This window comes from Myxocyprinus asiaticus, chromosome 13 (assembly GCF_019703515.2).
Source record: "Myxocyprinus asiaticus isolate MX2 ecotype Aquarium Trade chromosome 13, UBuf_Myxa_2, whole genome shotgun sequence".
Classification (NCBI taxonomy): Eukaryota; Metazoa; Chordata; class Actinopteri; order Cypriniformes; family Catostomidae; genus Myxocyprinus; species Myxocyprinus asiaticus.
Genome location: NC_059356.1, coordinates 7306643 through 7321809, shown reverse-complemented (window position 1 = coordinate 7321809; position 15167 = coordinate 7306643). Strand labels below are relative to the sequence as shown.

Genomic DNA, 15167 nt, shown 5'->3' with positions numbered 1-15167 from the left:
TACAGAGAGGTCCCATGAGGGAACGAGGCGCTGTCTGAAGGGATTCAACCTCCTGGTGCCTCTCAGGAACCTGATGATCAGATCAGGTCAGAGCTATAGCGGCTACATACACCTTCAAGGTGGAGGGGGACAGCCACCCTTCCAACCTCTCCTGCAGGAAGGAAAGCACCGATCCGACTGCACATCTCTGGGGGTCTTCGCGTCAAGAAGAACACCACTTAGCAAACAGATGCCACTTAAAGGCATACATATCATGTAGAGGGGGCCCTAGCCTGAGTGATCATGTCTACCACCATGGGTGGTAGACCGTTTAAGTCTTCTACGTCCCGTCCAGGGGCCAGATATTGAGATTCCAGAGGTCTGGTTGCGGGTGACAGGGGGTGCCCCGTCCCTGAGAAAGAAGGTCCTTCCTCAGGGGAATTTTTGCTGTCGCAAGGAGCGTGAGGTCCACGAACCAAGTCTGGGTGGGCCAGTAGAGTGCTACCAGGACGACCTGCTCCTCGTCTTCCCTGACCTTGCACGTAGGCTCACTGGGGGAAACGCATATTTGCGAAGTCCAGGGGGCCAGCTGTGTGCCAGCACGTCTATACCAAGAGGTGCCTCGGTCAGGGCGTACCAGAGTGGGCAGTGGGAGGATTCTTGGGAGGTGAACAGGTCTTCCTGTGCCTGCCCAAATTGACTCCAAATCAGCTGGACCACCTGAGGGTGGAATCTCCACTCTCCCCTGAGGGTAACCTGCCATGACAGCGCATCTGCTGCAGTGTTGAGGTCGCCTGGGATGTGAGTGGCTTGCAGTGACTTGAGGTGCTGTTGACTCCAGAGGAAGAGACGGCGGGCGAGTTGTGACATACAAGGAGAGCTCAGACTGCCTTGACGGTTGTCATATGCTACCTTTGCCGTGTTTTCTGTCCGAACTAACACATGCTTGCCCTGGATCAACAGCTGAAACCTCCACAGGGCGAGCAGAATTGCCAGCAACTCGAGGCAGTTGATATGCCAATGCAGCCGCAGGCCCGTCCATAAGCCGGTGGCTGTATGCCCGTTGCATACAGTGCCCCAGCCCATTTTGGAGGCGTCTGTCGTAAACACAACTCACCCGGAGACCTGCTCTAGGGGAATGCCTGCCCGTAGAAACGTGAGGTCGGTCCAAGCGCTGAAGAGATGGTGACAGATCGGCGTGATGGCCACATGATGTGTCCCGCAGCGCCATGCCCATCTCGGGACTCGAGTCTGAAGCCAGTGCTGAAGCGGTCTCATATGCATCAACCCGAGCAGAGTGGCCACTGCTGAGAATGCCATATGCCCCAGGAGCCTCTGAAACAGTTTCATTGGAACCACTGTCTTCTGTCTGAATGCCTACAAACAGGTCAACAACTGACTGTGCGTGCTTGTTCGTGAGGTGCGCCGTCAACGAGACTGAGTCCAACTCCAAGCCAAGTAAAGATATGCTCTGAACCAGGAGGAGCTTGCTCTTTCCCCAGTTGACCCGAAGACCTAGTCGGCTGAGGTGCGAGAGCATCAGGTCCCTGTGTGCACACAACACATCCCAAGAGTGAGCTAGGATTAGCCAATCATCGAGATAGTTGAGGATGCGAATGCCCACTTCCCTTAGCGGGGCAAGGGCTGCCTCTGTGACCTTCGTGAAAACGTGAGGGGACAAGGACAGACCGAAAGGGAGGACCTTGTACTGATACACCCGACCCTTGAATGCAAACCACAGGAAGGGTCTGTGTCAAGGTAGAATCGAGACCTTGAAGTACGTGTCCTTCAGGTCTACCGCCGTGAACCAATCTTGATGCCGGATGCTCTTTAGAATGCGTTTTTGCGTCAGCATCTTGAACGGGAGTCTGTGTAAAGCCCGGTTCAGTACTCGCAGGTCCAAGATTGGCCGCAACCCACTGCCTTTTTTCGGTACAATGAAGTAGGGGCTGTAAAACCCCTTCTTCATCTCGGCCGGAGGGACAGGCTCTATCACATCCTTCCGTAGGAGGATAGCGATCTCCGCAAGCAAGGTAGCAGCATTTTCGCCTTTCACCGAGGTGGGTGGGGCCTCGTGAGGGGACAGAGCCTGAGGTGCCACGCCATGTTGTGGCCGTGCTGAGTTCAGGGACATCAAAGCACTTACCTGGCTCCTTGTGGCCACCCCAGGAACAGCTTGGGATGGGGGAGGAAGAGTCCTGTCCTCATGACCCATGGAGACTGTCACATCAGGGGCAGATTTGTGCCACAGCTGGGCACGCAGGGGCGGGGAGACCGCTGCTGGAGCGCCAAACCTGCCAAACCTGCCAAAATGGAATGGTGGACGGTAGTCATGATGACGGCTGTGCACACCGGGTATGTGACCCAGGGAACAAGGAAACCGCTCTTTTGCTGAACTGTTGGGTATCGCAGCCACTTGGGCATGCGGCGAAATTAAATGAAAAGGCAACAATGATTTTCCTCCCAGCCCTCCACAGGGGGATGGAGTGGTCTGCTTACCAGCTCCAAGGCAGTGGGTTTCGTCGTCCCTGGGTCTCAGGAGTGCTTCGAAGCCTTTCGCGGGTTCTTGGCAGCTGGCCGTGAGACCGGTGGCGTCTGCTTCCTGTGGTGGGCTCCATGCCGGGGCCGGGCCAAAGTGCAGTCACCGCAGGGGGATGCCCTTGGTGATGAGCAGGCGGGGTGCGGGATCTTGAGCCGCGCCAGGGCAGGATGTTCTGCATAGTCTCCGTCTCTGCTTCACCGTCGAGAACTGCTGGGCAAAGTCCTCGACGGTGTCACTGAATAGGCCAACCTGGGAATTGGGGGCAGCAAGGGACCGTGCCTTGTTGGCCTCTCCCATCTCGACCAGGTTGAGCCAAAGGTAGTGCTCCTGGACCACCAGGGTGGACATCGCCCGCCCGAGAGACAGCACCATGACCTTCATCACCAGGAGAGCGAGGTCGGTAGCCGAGCGCAGCTCCTTCATCAAATCTGGGGTGGAACTACCCTCGTGCATTTCCTTTAGCGCCTTGGCTTGGTGTACTTGCAGGAGAGCTATGGCATGCAGTGCGGAGGTGGCTTGTCCCTGATGGCCAAAGCCTACAGTGCCGCTGGACAACGTAAACCTACAGGCCTTGGACGGGAGCTTTGGGCGCCCGCGCCTTATCCACCGGGGGAATCACTGAATAGCCCCTAGCCACCCCATCATAGAGGGTAGTAAGGGTGGGGGAGCTCAAAGATCGGGACCGGGCAGTAAAAGGTGCCTCCAACGACCTTATCAGCTCCTCGTGCACTTCTGGGAAGAAAGAAACTGGAGCGGGGCATGGCTGTGAGCGGCAGGTATAAGGACCGAGGCGGGGAGCCGCTGGGGTGACCGCAACGTTGCCATGGTCATATTCTCGCAATGAGTACATGATCCATCCATGAACGCTGTCTCCGTGTGGGTCGCGCCCAGACACGAAAGACAGCGATCGTGACCATCAAGTTTTGAGAGAAATCGACTGCAACCAGGAATAACACACAAACGGAATGGCATCTTTAAAAAGACGCATCTTTAAAAAGACGTTCCGTGTGTGCCGCTCTTTTAGAGAAATATACTCTTTTAGAAAAATATACTCTCTTATTTCTGCCAAAGCGCCCAGGGGAGTTCTCTGCAGTGCACCAGTGCAGAGGAGGGAGAAGCCGCTGAAATGCGCCGTCAGATCCAGCAGAGGTGAATGAACAGTCAGCTCAGTAAACATCGACCATTCGGCTCCGAAGAGAAAATCTAAATATGTGGTTGCATACCAGCTCCTTTTATACCCATATGTCCGGGGGAGTGGTATGCAAATACCACTCGCCAATTTTCATTGGCCTTTTATCAAAGACCAGAGGTGTCTCGAGCTCCCAAGAGTGACCCCTAGTGTCACTACATCGACACAATGTCGAGTAAGTGAACAGATAGGGAACCGTACTCTCCTCCATCATGTTGAATTTGCAAGAATGTGCAAATTAGATTTCCAGAGGGGGGCCTGTTGCATTCAGGAGGTCTGAGACCCCCCTAGACCCCCATAATTTGCACCATGGCTGATCATCATTTTTGTTTCATAGCAATGTTCTGTTACTGTTAACATGTCAGGGACTATAATTTCTAATGGAAGGATGGCATTTAATTAATTTACTTAATTAAAAAAATTACATTTTAATAAGCATTTGTGTCCATAATAGTTTTATTATGTGGTAATTGTTTTTTTTTTATTATTATTATTATTATTTTTAAGCAATAAGGCACTCAACACTACAGTATATTGTGAATATGGTCATGGTTAAAGGACGTTGTTAGACACAACACAAAGTGGAGACCCTTTCCAGCCGGAGCGTTCAAATTTGGGAACAATTATTCCCATGGTTCCTGTCTCAATATCTTCGCCGTCCAATCACCGATTTTATTTCTGAAAACTGCTAGATACTCATGACAATATAAGCTAAAAGCACATATGATTGGTTAAGGGGTTACTGGGCGTGAATAATAAATGTATTGTCATCAGCGTCATCTTCCATTTGCCTGAGCGGAGCCAGAGAGGATATCCCGGGAGATTACCTCCAGTGTTGGACTTACTGCTTCAAATTGAAAACTGAGGCGATCTTTCGAGGTAAGACAAGTTATTTAACATGTGTTGTCAATATTGTCTATTGAAAGTCAAAACATTTTAGTTTTGAAGCATTTATTTGTAGGAGTAAAGCTAGTTATTTCTGGAAAAAATGACATGACCGTCGGCATTCATCAGACAGGCAGCTAGCCCCTATTTTTAAGCAAATTTCTATTTCTATGAAACTTGCTAAATAAATATTAGCTAGCAATACTATGTACATTTTTAGCTAAATATCAATAACTTTTTTGGCCATTTTTGTCGCTTGTGAAAAATCCGCCTGAAGTAATGTGAGGCAGAGAGCAGATGCTGTTCAGACCTTTTTTTTTTTTTTTTTTTTTTTTTTTTTTGACGCTGTTCAGACCTGCCTGGAAACTGGAAACTTGTGTGTAGCTTCCTGTTCACAAGAAAAGTGTGAGAGGGCTGTCTGCAGTCGGACATTCTGGTTAGTCTGCAAGCCTTTGGTGACTATTCAGTGTACAGATTTGTGAAGAACACACTGCTGGCTACCAATTGTGTACTTCTTTTCTGTTGTAGAGATGGATAGAGACTATGGCTCCCTGCTCAGCACCCTCAAGAGGAGGAGGCAGCTGGCTGCTGATGAGCTTAGGTTCATAGCAGAGGAGGACATTGCTTATGAGGGCATGAGCACACAGGAGGAAGATCTGCTGGACCAGGAACTACTGCAGGAAGACCCGGACCACGAGGAGATGGAGGCTGAGATGGAACCTGATCCCCAGCCAAGACCATCAAATGGGTATATATGAATGTGTATGTATTGTTTGTTTCTATTTCTCATATGACTGATACTCACAGTAACACTAACACTGTTACTCTTATTATTTTGGGTATGGCTAGCCATTCTCGCACAGGTCCCAAGTCAGCTAGAAAGTGTAAATGCTTCCCTGACTCTGTTTCTTATCCCTCATACTCTGACATCGATTCACAGGCACCAAAACCTCTCCCATTTAAGTCTAGCCATCCATTCTGTGTTGACTTAGGTAGTGTGCGTCAGGCTGTGCGGTTAACCTCCAATATGATGTTGTGAGAAATTGACTTTTTCATGCTGTTTTTTACTCAGGCTGTAGTTGCTGAGATATGCAGCTTTACAAACCGTCAGGGGTGGGAGCTCGTCCTAAAATGTCTGTCATATTCCAGCTACCATGGAGCTTGGATGGAGGTTACCCCGGATGAATTTTACAAATTTCTTGGGTTGCTCATTTACATGGGGTTTTCAATTCTCCCTGATTCCCATCGTCACTGAGGAACCAAGTCACTTCAGAGGGGATTTATGTCGCGTGACCGCTACAAGGCTCTTTTAGCAGCTCTACATGTTGTAGACCCTACCACAGAGGATAATCAGGATCACCTTAGGAGGTTGCGTTATCTTATGGGCCACCTCAAACAAAAAAGCCAGCAGCTCTTTCAGCCTAACCAAAATCTCACAATAGATGAACGTATGGTCAAGTCTAAAGCTCGGTCAGGATATAAACAATACATGAAGGTTAAGCCTACTCGGTGGGGTTTTAAGTTATGGGTAATTGCAACATCAGACTCAGGGTATACTCTCGACTATAATGTTTATACAGGTAGTCATGATGGGCATGTCACTGACTTGGCCACCAAAGTAGTTGAATCGTTACAGCAGCCATTCAAAGACCAGGGCCACAATGTTTGGTTTGACAACTTTTACACATCCCCAGCTCTTATGGTTAAGTTATCAGAAATGGGAACTAATGCCTGTGGGACATGCAGGGTGAATCGTAAACTGTTTCCTGCAGAATTTAAAGACATCAAAAGATAGGAATGCAAGACAGCTGGTGGTGGTGTAGGATTGAGGGTAATATATTTGTAATTCAGTGGAAGGACACGCATGCAGTTATATGCCTCTTCAATTTCTACAATGCGAATGGCTCAACCGAAATTACTAGGTTTATAAAAAATAATGGCGACTGGACAAAAGAAGTAGCCCTCCAGCCCACTGTCATCAGCGATTATAACAAAATGGGCGGTGTTGATAGGTCAGACCAAATGATAAAATCTTACGACATCCTACAAAAAACTCAGAAGTGGTGGAAGACTCTTTTTTTCCACTTCATAGACATTGCCGTCATCAATAGTTTCATATTTTTTAAAGAATGGCAACACATTCATGCAGCACCAGGGGATGAGCGTAGACCAGTGAACTTAACCCAGATAGATTTCAGAGAAAACCTGGCTCGTCAGCTGGGAGGTATCGATATTCACGCAAGTTTCCCTTTGCATATACTAAAGCCTGTAGTCCCTCCTTCGTCATCACTCCACACAGCCCATGTCCCTAAATTTGAAGAGTCCTCTAAGAGATGTTGGCTATGCTATCGGAAAAGTAGGACTGAAAATAAAACTAAAGTAGCTTGTTGCGCGCCGGAATGCAATGGCAAAAGACTTTGCTTGGTTCGCAATAGCAACTGTTTTCAGTCTCGGCATTGAGCTGAGTGTGACCAGTTACGTGAAGAGGCCTAGGTTGGACTGTGTTTACTGGTGTTGTCGTCCTCTCCCTCCCCTCTTTTCTCCCTCTCTTCTCTCCACAGGTACTGCAGTTGTTGAGTATTTATGAATTTATATATATTCTGTTCCTCCACACTTTATTAAAAATGTATTTACTGTAGATAGTTTGAAAGTTTGATTTTGTATGTTTTGCTGTGCAATTCGTGTGTAATTCTAATGTTCAAATTAAATAAAGTGTGTGTTTTATTGAACACATAAAATGTATATTTCAGTGTTTGTGTCCTTCAATTTCAGATGCAATTTCAATTTATTATTACAGGTGCTCAAGAGGAGTATTTGAGGTGTGGTCGTGTGAAATGTATCTTAACATTCTAAATGTTTGTTTTATTCTGTTTTCCCACTAATCACTAGAATGGTCATAACTTTTAAACAATAGATTATATTTCTAATCTGTCTACTATTCTACATTGCCCACAAAATTATGTATATTTCATACACCCTAAGTTTCCCTCTAGCTTGTAATTAAAATGGCTGAAAATACAGTTGTCTGATGAAGAACGGTGGCCGGAGAAGATTTTTATAAAGATTGCTGTGTGAAATCTTATTGATAAAGGATGATTAGCCTTAAATAATCATATATATATTTATATCATTTGAAAGCCCTAGTTCTTCACTTCAATATGGTACAGTTCAGGTATGTGATGTTATATGAATATGAATGTAATATGAACATGGATATGAATATCATATTCTGGCACAAAATGGAATTTTCGGAATTTTGGGCTCAGGCTTTAAAGGGTTAAATAAAATCACGGACAGTGGCTAAAAAAAGAAAACTTAGAGGTACTGTGATTTCAGAAGTAAAATGCATGTGACAGCTCTTCCTAAACTCTTTATTCTCTTTGGGTGAGAAGTCAGAATGGTCAGGGTTCAGACAGTCTGTTGAGCCTTCGCCTGTGAGCATTCACCTCTGTGCTCTGTGGAGGTGACATTTATTGTTAGTGACAGAGTTGCTCGTGGAGCGGAGTCGTTCACTTCAGAATTTCTCTAATGTAGCTGCTGGGCGTGAGGTTGCAGCAGTTCATGCGAGCAGTATTATGAAGAAATCAAACTCTAGGTATGAAGCAAAGATGGCGTAGCATTCCCTGGGCTTGCTGAAAGAGATTTTCTTGTCTTTTTGAAAGAGGTTTTTAAAGTCTTATGGGGCACCTGAGATAAAAACCAATTGAGGTTTTATTGAAATAGTCTTGTTTAGGGAAGACAACTAAATAAATAAATAAATAACTTGGAATTTCAACTTATATTTTTGAGCACAATCGAAGTACAATGTAGTCCTAAAGTCTGAAATCTGACATTTCTAGGTCACTAATCAAATGTAGGCAAATCTGTGACATTGACAAGGTTACCTTATTTGTACAAAAGGTTTGATTTCCTTGCTTCCACTGAAGCACACAAGATGCTTTTTGGAACATTCTCAAATCATGTTGAAAAACATGGATCATCAGGCCAGCTTGATTGCATGACATTAAAGCAAAAGAGGGAAATATCAAATACTAAGAAATACTGATATTCATATTAATTTTTAACTTCACCATTTCACTAAAATGTTTGTGCTGATAATATAATTTGTAATGAAAAAGTTAGTATTATGTAAGAAAAATGCAAAATTGAAGCATTTTCACTAGTGGTTTCAGACTTTTGGACCCCATTGTATTTAAGGCTGAGTACTCATACAGGTAAAAAATAATTAAAGCTGACCAATACTGAGCACAACAGTGCTTGTCCACTTTTTCAGCCAACTTGGTTTCAGAAGTATTTCTCCCATTATTTATTTTTTACCATAGGGATTATAGAAAAACCCTTCATAAAAGAGTTCTAGGCCATTAACCAAACCAACCAGGGGTGCATTTCCCAAAAGCATCGTTAGCCAACTATGGTCACAAGTTCCATCATTACCAACATAGTTGAATGATTTGGTGTTTCCCGAAACCATAGTTCCAACGAACATTCACAAACAGCATGGCAATGTTGTGTGGTTGAAACTACAGCTCTTTACCAGTGGTTAGAAGCAGAGTTCCTTGTCAGTTTGCTGTATGGACATCATTTCACTTTGCTGATGCTTCTAAATCTTTCATTCCATATACTGTATATCTTTCATTCTGTCAACACTTTCACCATGTTTAGATACATTTAAGAAAACGACTTATTCTGGGAGTTTGCAGAAAATGGCGTTCTGAAACATCATGTAAACACGAATGCAGCCGTTTAAGGGATTAAAGACTTTTTAGAGAATGCACTTTATCACACATGGTTTCTGTTGAAGAACTTTTATGCATTTATGTTAACGCAAAAGTGGCGTTTATATATTTTTGAAGAGTGCGCATGTGCTTAAGTGCATCAGGGGAACACCGAAGTCTGATGTAGAGGGAAACCCTTTCAGCTTTTCTGTCACCCCAGATCTGAGGTGAGAATTACAAACTCTGATTTGAAACAAAAAAGTATTTTAAAATCAGACAAAAAGACAAAAGTACTAGACTGTGTACTTATCGTCTTTCATGAGGGAATGAACTACACTACCATAAAGCATTGTGAATGACATAATTGAATTAAGCACAATGGAAATATAAAAGTATTAATTTTGGGTTGTTGATTTTAAGGATAGAAACAATATATTCAAATTTTATTGCAAAATATTTTATAATTTTTTTTTATCGAATTAATTATATGGCATGCTTATTAATTGATTTAATCGCAATTAATCGCATACATCATTATTTTCTGAAAAAGGCCCCCAAATAAAGAAAATTCATATAAATAATACATAATAATTAATTTTCATTCATTTATAAATATAATATGTGGGGCTATAATAAATATACAGTTCAATACGGATTGAAATTCAGTTTGAAATAAATTGCATTATTATGGCAGAGGAGTAAAGCATTGATTAGACAATACAAAAAGTGGCTTAAGAACTCCATATACTTGGCCCTTTCCCACCTACAGTCCTGATACTTTTCCCTCAGTAACTTTCCAGATGAGAACTCTTATGAGAAATGGAACACCTGAGGAGACTTTTCCCCTGTTGGATTCGCATTCACTAAAGTAACCACCATAGTGACATCATCTAGTATCTACCATTTTTCTTGTGACATTATTTGCATGCACGTTTCAATAGCAACCACAACAACAAAATCAACAGCATTGATGGAGGATGATTGGAGCTACAATTAGGGCTGTTTTGTACGAACTCGGCTGAATCAGAAACCTTGGCAGCTGCCGTATCAGTTAATGGTTTAAACAACAGTGTTTGTGGATGAATGGAACAATCTGAACAGTTTAAAAAAACACCTTATTTCATCCTACCTTCATCCATCCTTATACAGCCTCCAAAGGCAACATTTTCCAGTTTTCAGATGCAGCCTGTCTTCAGGTTACAGTTTAAACTGGGCGCGTGAGTCATGCATACAGTGTTCCGTGCTGCAGCCGGAGAGATGAGATGAGGCGGCGAAAAGTGCTCTTTAACCACACTGCACACGCGGAACTCAGCGGAAAATGTTGAAAATGCACTATAAACCTGTTTATCAACACAGTCTTTTACAATAAAGGCTTTTATGACTCAACATAAATTATTGTACTGAAGTACTCACTCATTGACTTAAAAAAGACATTTTGATGCAAGTTAACCACACAGTAACAGGTGCGCATGCAATATTTCCCTCATGTAAACTAGATTTAAAGATGGTTTAGTGTATAATAAAGTTCAATTATCCACTCTCAGTAAACATCTGATTATTCATATCTGTCATCCCAGGAAAAAGTTGTTGTAGTAATCCAGAAATCACGTTGTTTTCTGGATATTTTCTGTATAGATGCAATGAAAACTCAAAGTGTGTCTCCTGATGAAGTCACACACACACTCATACATGAAATGGGTGATTCTCTTTGGATATGTTGTTTGTTACAGTTGAAATCAGAAGTTTACATATACCTTAGCCAAATACATTTAAACTCAGTTTTTCACGATTCCTGACATTTAATTGTAGAAAACATTCCCCGTCTTAGGTCAGTTAGGATCACTACCTTATTTTAAGAATGTGAAATGTCAGAATAATAGTAGAGAGAATTATTTATTTCAGCTTTTATTTCTTTCATCACATTCCCAATGGGTCAGAAGTTTACATACACTTTGTTAGTATTTGGTAACATTGCCTTTAAATTGTTTAACTTGGATCAGACATTTTGGGTATCCTTCTACAAGCTTCTCACAATAAGTTGCTGGAATTTTGGCCCATTCCTTCAGAAAGAACTGGTGTAAATGAGTCAGGTTTGTAGGCCTCCTTGCTCGCACACGCTTTTTCAGTTCTGCCAACAAATGTTCTATCAGATTGAGGTCAGGGCTTTGTGATGGCCACTCCAGTACCTCAACTTTGTTGTCCTTAAGCCATTTTGCCACAACTTTGGAGGTATGCTTGGGGTCATTGTCCATTTGGAAGACCCATTTTTTTGCGACCGGGCTTTAATTTCCTGGCTGATGTCTTGAGATGTTGCTTCAATATATCCACATAATTGTCCTTCCTCATGATGCCATCTATTTTGTGAATTGCACCAGTGTCTCCTGCAGCAAAGCACCCCCACAACATGATGCTGCCACCCCCATGCTTCACAGTTGGGATTGCGTTCTTCGGCTTGTAAGCCTCACCCTTTATCCTTCAAACATAACGATGATCATTATGGCCAAACAGTTCTATTTTTGTTTCATTAGACCAGAGGACATTTCTCCAAAAAGTAAGATCTTTGTCCCCATGTGCACTTGCAAATCTGTAGTCTGGCTTTTTTATGGCAGTTTTGGAGCAGTGGCTTTTCCTTGCTGAGCAGCCTTTTAGGTTATGTCAATATAGGACTCATTTTACTGTGGATATATATACTTGTCTACCTGTTTCCTCCAGCATCTTCACAAGATCCTTTGCTGTTGTTCTGGGATTGATTTGCACTTTTCGCACCAAATTACGTTCATCTCTAGGAGACAGAATGGGTCTCCTTCCTGAGCGGTATGATGGCTGTGTGGTACAATGGTGTTTATACTTGTGTACTATTGTTTTTATAGATGAACGGGGTACCTTCAGGCATTTGGAAATAGCTCCTAAGGATGAACCAGACAATTTTTTTTCTGATGTCTTGGCTGATTTCTTTTAGTTTTCCCATCATTTCAAGCAAAGAGGCACTGAGTTTGAAGGTAGGCCTTAAAATACATCCACAGGTACACCTCCAATTCAGTACACCTCTTATCAGAAGCTAATTGTCTAATTGTCCAAAGGCTTGACATCATTTTCTGGAACTTTCCAAGCTGCTTAAAGGCACTTAGTGTATGTAAACTTCTGACCCGCTGGAATTGTGTGTATAGTCAATACAAATTGAAACAATCTGTCTGTAAACAAATGTAGGAAAAATTACTCATGTCATGCACAAAGTAGATGTCCTAAATGACTTGCCAAATTTATAATTAGCTAATATAAAATCTGTGGAGTGGTTAAAAAAAAATTAGTTTGAATGACTTCAACCTAAGTAAATGGAAACTTCAACTGTATATGTTATTTCTGTTAAGGGAATTGAAAAATTAGCGCAATCCACTGAGTAGCAGGCTAGCAGCTAGTTGTTTACTATGGTGGCTGTGGAGCTCCTCTCCTTTCTCAATGCAGGTTTTTGTCCAATCACTGGCTGCAGCACCTCCCACAGTCCCACAGTCCCTATACACCCCAAAAGTATCAACCCCGGAGTAGGAATTAAAAATGTACCTAAAAAGGCTTTGAGGTACTATAGTTCCTTAGGTGCGAAAGCGACGAAAAGCACTAGTCCCGGGGAAAAGTACCTAAAACGGGCTTTAGTACCACCAGTGAGAAAGGCCCTATTGTTTGTTTTATTCTTATATCATTGAACAAACCTACAGTTGACAGCAATCTTTATTTGCATTGAGTTCGTCAATGTGTCCAGTTCTCACAGTACGCGTTCTTGCATTCCATCTGCTATTTTTACATGAGCGTGCCTCAGAGAAAAGCGTTTGGATTATCTCACTGGTATTAAGCATCATTAACCCTGCATTTTTAGAATGCTGTGTCAAGTTTAAAGTAGTGGAAACTTTGAAAATCGTATCTCAAGATTCCTGTATTCTTTTATACACATCTGTTGTGCTTCCTCCTAAGTGAGTGGTTCTCATTCTGTGGCTGCACTGCTTGTGAGGTTTCTTGAGGCACACAGCCACCTGCTGATGCATCTCGTAAAAACAGATGTACTTCAAGCTTGAACTGCTCATATGATAGAAAAATCCGTATTTTTATTATGGAACTTACCTACGCATCAGGAGGCATGATGTATTACATTTATTTTTTTAACACATTATTTTTGACATAATTAATCACACTAAATTAAGGTGTTAAAACGACAGCCCTAATATATACAAATATATTAGCGTAGGAAGACCGACTGGATTGGGTCTCTGATTAGTGGATCTTTTTCTTCAGGATTCTAGGTTAGTTTAGTTCTTCACCAGAAATTACGCTATTAAATAGGGATGCACTGAAATTTCGGCTGCCGAAAAAAAAAAAAAACACAAAAAAACAAAAAAAAAAAAAAGAAAAAGAAAGAAAAATGCAAATCTTGGCTGAAAATTTGAACAAAAACTGTTACTTTAAAATCAAGTAACAGAGACACTGACATGAAGAAAATGCAGCGTTGTTTGCAAAAAGATGTAAACAGAAGCTAATGTTTAAATATATACTGATTGTAACAAGATCGCGCTTATAATTGAAATGCGCATCTGTACAGTATGTGTACGCAACAGAACAAAAGCACTCAGTAGAGTTTATGGAAGCACACTGTGGTGAAATTTAAAGTGCAAAAGCACATTCTGTTATTATTTGCATTACCTAGTTGCCTATTAAAGTCTAAACAAGCGATCACTCTATTGAATCTCAGTGCATTAATTTTCCGTGCATATCCAGAGACTGTGAGGCCGTTTAACATGAGCCACCACAACACACATATCACAGTAATATATCCCTACCTATTGTTCGAGCTGAGCCGCACTCTAGATCAGTAGTGTCAAGCAGGAGTTCAATTCATCCCACTTTGCTATCGCCACTCGTGGTCTCGCACAAATGAGCAAATTCACGCTTTTCATCTGAAACTGGACCAGTGAGTGACACTGTCACAGATAAACTCAGTTTATTTTTCCCCACTCACAACAATATTGACAACATGGATGATGGACAGATACAAGAAAAACTATTAGGATATGAAGGTATGATCTTGTCTTTTGTTGTGTATTCATAAGTACATTATTAGCACTTTGTAGTGTCAAAAGTCAATTTATATATACAGTATATATATATATATATATATATATATATATATATATATATATATATATATATATATATATATATATATGCATACATATAGTATACAGATAGATAGATAGATAGATAGATACGTTTAAATGTTCATACGTATCATTAAAAATCAATCAATCTATGTAGAATATGGATTGGATTTTTACTTCCAAAACCAGACTGCTGTGCTTTATTGACTTGGCCAATAAATTATATTGATCAATAATTCACAAATTATATCACAACATTAAAAAAAAAAAAAAAAAAAGGGCCCCCTTTCTTTTTATGTTTGTGTATATTTGCTATTTTGATTGGTTTTTAAGTGTTTTGAAATTGAACAAATAAAATCACTTTAGTACATGATTGCATGAGTACTGGTACTGGATCATGTCTGATCTTTGAACTTTAGAGTTATTAGTTATAGTTTCAGTGGTTTACAGAGGCAACAGTAGTGTGAATTTTTTTATTTTATTTTTATTTTATTTTTTTGCAGTATTATGTGAGTGAACAGTGAATATAAAATAAATAAATAAATAAAGTCAAATCAATATTTCATGTCCATTTATAGCATCTGGTCCTGATCAACCTGTCAGGGTTTACTTTGAGATAATGACCAGCTTACTGTACATCCTTTACGTATATTTCACTTAAAGGTGGCATTTCTTTTCCACTAGTGTCACCAAATGGAATTCAGAAATAATCACTG

At 41.9% G+C, this 15167-nt stretch overlaps 1 protein-coding gene across 1 annotated transcript in view; it reads left to right on the top strand.

The window, feature by feature from the left end:
* The window catches only part of LOC127450325 (alpha-1,6-mannosylglycoprotein 6-beta-N-acetylglucosaminyltransferase B-like), a 292577-nt gene that overhangs the window by 59817 nt on the left and 217593 nt on the right, over nt 1–15167 (top strand). The gene's annotated exons all lie outside the window — the stretch shown is intronic.